Source organism: Peromyscus eremicus, chromosome 19, assembly GCF_949786415.1.
Source record: "Peromyscus eremicus chromosome 19, PerEre_H2_v1, whole genome shotgun sequence".
NCBI lineage: Eukaryota > Metazoa > Chordata > Mammalia > Rodentia > Cricetidae > Peromyscus > Peromyscus eremicus.
The window spans coordinates 36,600,614-36,606,613 of record NC_081435.1 but is presented as its reverse complement, the minus strand read 5'-3'; positions in this window follow the sequence as shown (position 1 = coordinate 36,606,613).

Below are 6,000 nucleotides of genomic sequence, written 5' to 3'. Positions count from 1 at the left end.
AGGAAGCATTCAACTGAGTGGAGATGCAGCACACAGAATGAGATGGAAAAAATCCTTGTCAAGTACACATCCAACAGAGGATCAATATCTAAAATACACCAAGCACTAAAAACAAACAAACAAACAACAAAAAAAAAACCACCAAGAAAACAAAACAAGCAACCCAGCCACAAAATGGGTTATAAATCTCAATGGAGGATTCTCAAAAGAAGTTCAGTGGCATATCTATCCTTTCTAAAAGTGTTCAACATCATTAGGAATCAGGAAAATGAAAATTGAAAGTACTCTGAGATTCCATCTCATTCCAGGCAAAAGGGCAATCATTAGTAATAAGAAAGAAAGAAAGAAAGAAAGAAAGAAAGAAAGAAAGAAAGAAAGAAAGAAAGAAAGAAAGACAAAAATGAAACAAAAACCAGAAAAGACAACAAATGTTGGTGAGGATGTAGGGAAAGAGAAACTCTAATTTACTCCTAATTGGAGCGTAAACTGACACAAACATGATGGAAATCAGTGTGCAGAGTCCTCTAGAAGCTAGAACTGGATCTACCATATGACCCAGGTACTCCATTGCAAAGGACTCCCTCCATATATTACAACAAGAGGCAGGTGCTCATTCATGTTTATTGACACTATTTACAATGGCTGGAAAATGAGATCAGCACAGATGTCCATCAACTAAAGAAAAGATAATGAAAATGAGATACATATAAACAGTGAAATTTTTTTCAGCTGTAGAGAAAAATTAAATGATAAAATCTGCCAATTAATGGAACTAGAAATAAATTATGAGTGTGGCAATCCAGGCACAGAAAGATGAATGCTACATGTTCTTCCTTATACATGGATCCTAGACTTGAATTTTTCTGTGTGTTCAACCAGGAGGAAATGTAGAATCAGGCAACTAGAAAGAGATCACTAAAGAAGAGTGTGTGGTAGTTTGAATGTAATTGGCTCCCATAAGCTCATGGTGAGTAGCACTATTAGGGGGTGTGGCTTTGTTGGAGTAGGTGTAGCCTTGTTGGAGGAAGTGTGTCACTGTGAGGGTGGGCTTTGAGGTCTCATATATGCTCAAACCACACTCAGTGTTTCAGTTCACTTCCTGTTGCCTATGGATCAGAGATGTAGGATTCTCTGCACCTTCTCCAGCACCATATCTGCCAGCATGCCACCATGTCCCACCATAATGATAACAGACTGAACTTCTGAACTATAAGCCACCCAAATAAATGTTTTCTTTTATAAGAATTGCTGCTGTCATTGTGTCTCTTCACACAGCAATAGAAACCCTAACTAAGACTGTTAAATATACATATTAAGGTGTGAAGAGGCATGGATAAATTAGGCCAGCAATCTAAAAGGAGGATCGTGCAACTGGAATAACAGAGACATTAAGAAAGGCAATGAGGATGATAACAGAACAAAATGGAAGTGGAGGACACTGAGGACAAATGGGTGTGATTGGTGAGGTAGGGACAGGTAGCTGAGGGGCAGATGCAAGCAGGGAGAGAATTAACCCGAATTAGATGTGTATTTAAATCCCCAATGGAAGCCCATTACTGTGTAGGCTAATTTTAAAAAATTAAAAATTACATTTTGCTTAAAATTATTCAAGAAAATGACAGTGGTTAATTGAATAAAAGTTAGAAAAAATGAGCTCCACAATATGGACCTATAAAAGGTTCAAGCTACCACCATGCAGAAGTAAAGAAGTCACAGAGTACATACAGAATCGATTTGTAGAGAAATCAAACCTTCTTCCAGAAGCAGAGACAGAGGCTACAGCTCCACAATATCTGGGAGGGAGAGAGTCTTGGCTCTAGCTCTTCTGTGTCATTCACTTGTGCATTGCATCCTCTTAGGAGACTTTATAAATGTCACAAGATCCCATGGATTAGCCAAGCCCTGTTAGGTTGTCAGTGAGACTCTTCCTAAAACAAACTTAAGCAGTGACAATAAACATAACATTGGTTTATCTGTCTATAAAATCTATGAGACATTCAACCTGAAGCTTTGAGTAATCCAGGAATGGTGTGATGTCATTAGGAAGTCTGTTGAATTTTCTTCCCACCACTCAACTCTCCTTTTCTTCTGTAGGCCTTCATCTTGGCTATGTTGTCTGGAGTGTGGCAGCACACGTTGTCCTTAATGGCCTTAGGGTATAAAAAAAGACCCCAATTCCAATGCCTCTGTCAATCTCACAAAACAAAAAGAACTCTGACCTCTGATTGGCTTATCTTGAGTTATTTTGCCACTCCTGGCCTAGCAATGTGGTGCGACAGGGATGCTACCATGGTAAGTTTCAAGTAGGAAAAGAAAAATCTCAATGGAGAAGATGCTGAACAGACCAAACAAAATTACTACAGGGTTCTATTTTGTTTGGGGGCCAATCTCTGCCTGTGGTATTAACTTTCTCTCCCTATAGCCTGTGGCATATTCAGTCTTCAAAAACCAACACACAAGAACAAGCCACAATGCGAAATGTTTTTGTAAACTTAGTAATTTGTGAATCCAAGTCCATTATTAAATTTAGGAGATACATAAGTAAACAGGTGAAAATGAAAATAAAGCATGTTAAGTGTGTAGAAGGCTATGAAAAGATTGGTTAATTTATATAATGCAACTCCATTTCAAATCTATGCTCAATTTGAGTCTCATCACATTTGAGGAGAATCAGAAGGAAAATGAGGTATCCCGCAGCTGGATATATCATGGGCATTAGTTTCCCAGAAGAACTGTAGAGACTGACATGACAAAGCATTTGAATGATTATAATTGAGAGTAACAATTTCAGTCTGGGAGCATTTCTTATAGGCTTACTAGTAATGTATCATACCATTAAGATGGACTTGCTTTCTGTCACCAGAATTCTTTAAAAAAAAAAAAAACTAGAAAAGTATTGCAGGATATTTGAGAAAATTGTGTAAAGATGTGTCACTGTCTTACCTTGCCTGCCTAAGGGCACCTAATTGGTTTAATAAGGAGCTGAATGGCCAATAGCAAGGCAGGAGATGCAAGTTGGGACTTCTGGGCAGAAAGGGGATGAATCCAGGTGCACAGATTTCGACAGAGAGATGGGGAGCAAGTCAGATGCACGGTACTGAGGAGAGGTAAAGAGCCGTGTGGCAAAGTGTAGATTAATAGAAATTGGTTAATTTAAGTTATAAGAACTATTGGGACAAGCTTAAGCTAAGGCCAAACTTTCATAATTAACATTAAGTCTCTGTGTGATTATTTGGGGGCTGGTTGTCCTAAGAAAGTCCAACAAGAAAGACAAGCTACAAGAAAGGTAGAATAAAGATAGAATAAGTAGAATAAATAAAGATAGAAAAGGTCTTAATAGGGTTGTCTGTAAACTTGGCTGTGCCTTCTCATGGTAGTAAATACTGTTGTGTATCAGTCTGACCATCTGGTTATTTATAAAAGAGAGAGAGAGAGAGAGAGAGAGAGAGAGAGAGAGAGAGAGAGAGAGAGAGAGAGAGAGAGAGAGAGAGGATGCATCAGACTTTTTGCTTCTTTCCTGCCTTTGGCTTTTGGATTTCAAGCTTCTGATTACAACTTTTACAAGTGATATTTTAATTCTTTTAAAGATTATGATGTACCTATGTGCTGGAACTGACCTGAATGCCCCTTTCCTGTGGAGGAGCTTTAATGTAACAGAAGAAGCCATGCAAGGTTCCGAAGGAGGGAGGCAACCAACAATCGTACCCACCTATAATGCCTATGAACCATACCAATGACCAATATGGCATAATAGCCCTGATGGTGTAGTAGTGGCATTAATACCTTGTTGGTAACCAGCAGCTCTTTTATTTGATTTAAGACCTATTCAATGGGAGGGAGATCATGCTTGGTACTGGAAACCTGACTAACTACTCAGTATTAGCACAATCATGGTTATTGGAAGAGAATCTACAACTACTAATTTACTAAACCAGCATATTCCTAACAACAATCTATAAATACTTGTCTTTGTACCCACAGATCAGTGTAGTCATCAAGGAAACTTGTCTTTGCAACAAAGAGAGGGTGCTACAGAACACCACAACATATAAAAATGCAGAGTTGTGGAACCCAGTCCCAGTGCATAAATACATCTTTGAAACTCTCCTGCACCTAAGGCTCAGACAACACTGTGGAAGAGGGCTGGAAAGGCTGTGAGAGTCAGAGGATCAGGAGGTTTTCTGAGATTGTGTCTCCTAGTGATATCTGAAGCCACACCAAAAAAGTCTCACCAACATGATGACTATCAGCTGAAAAAGGATGACACCAGTGAACATGACCAACTGGACGGAGAAAAGCCCACGAGACCTCAGATCCACACAAAGAATGACAGGCCACTGAGGAAATCTGGGAACAGAAGAGATGGTCCTTCCAAGGGAAGTTGTCTCGTGCCAAATGTTCAGCCATGAGAACACATACAGGCAGCATTATATACACTGAAAAACTACATTTGGTAATAAATAGATTTTGTTTTGTTTTGTTGTTTTGTTTTAGAAAAAAAAGAGGTCATGAATTTGAGTGGGGAGGCATTTATGGCAGGGTTTGGAGGAAGGAAATGGAAGGGAGAATATCATAATCAAATCATAATTTGAAAAATTAAAGAAAATTTTGTAAAGATTACGAGGTGTTTAGTATTTCAATCATCTGATAACTTTTATAAGAAGCATGGCACTGGTAAACAGGACTCCTGCCACAGAGTGAAAATACTGTAACCGACTTCATACTTCATGGGTGTTTTTGGCACTTCCTAGGGAAATGTTAGCCATAAATAGAAATCATTTTCCTCTCATTCTTGCCAATCACTTGAAGTATGTATGTGCCTGTGTGTTTGAATATGTACATTTTATTTTTTTATTTCTTGGAAATACTACATTTAATTTTGAGAGAAACAGAGTGCCTCTGGTTCATTTTATTTATTTATTTATTTTTTATAGATTTTGGATGGAAACAAAGGTACAAGGAGGAAGGAACCACCTCATCACATATTAACATCTTGCTGGATATAACAAAAGCATTTCTTCCTGGATTTTCAATAGACTTTGTCACAAGTGACTTAGGAATGACTCCGTTTGTGGTATAGTTTATCTCCCAACAGACAGGGGTAAAAAGATGATTCTGTGGCTGACCACAACCATTTTGCATAGCCAAGTGTTTACAGTTCACACCCAAATAACCCTTGAAAGGGTCATGAGCTATGCCTCCTACTTATTACAACTTCACTTGTAAAGGGAGAGATTGTATGTTTAATTTCTCCACAGAAAACCCTATGGTATATTGAAATACCAAGGCCTAATAAAGAAAGCCATGTGATGGGAATACAAAAATTGTCAGATAAATGTCAATTTGTGACTTTATAAACATTTGATCTGTCCAGAAAAGTGTGGGCTGATTAAGTCAGCTTTGACAGATAAAGAGCACTCCCTCAATATCCCCTTCACGAGAAGATACTTACTGCATTAATATTTATGTTTCTTTTGACAGAGCAGTAGCTGTAAGCATAGGTTGGGTAAATATAGCCTAAATTGGGTAAGCATACATAGTCATGGGCTAGCTTTTGTCTAAGAATTCAGTTTCTGTGAATAAAAATCTGGTCGTGACTCTGTGTGTGAAATTCCTGGATTGCAAGTTCACTAATCACTAATTTAAGAAAATGAAAATCCATGACATATTTGAATCCATGGGGACATCTATAATCAGTGAATTCACGATAGAAAAGGAGCAAGGAGTGACTCCAGTTCCTATCTGATCTCATATATGTGTGGAGATATGTTATATATATATATATATATATATATATATATATATATATATATATATATATATATATATATATATATATATATATATAGTGTGTGTGTGTGTGTGTGTGTGTGTGTGTGTGTGTTTTGTCTTCATCATTTTTTATTCTGCTGTGAGCCTGTGAGGAGTCACTAAAAATATATCTGGTCAATAAAGGGCAAGGAAAATTGGAGGGGTTGCTATAGGAACATACAACGTGAT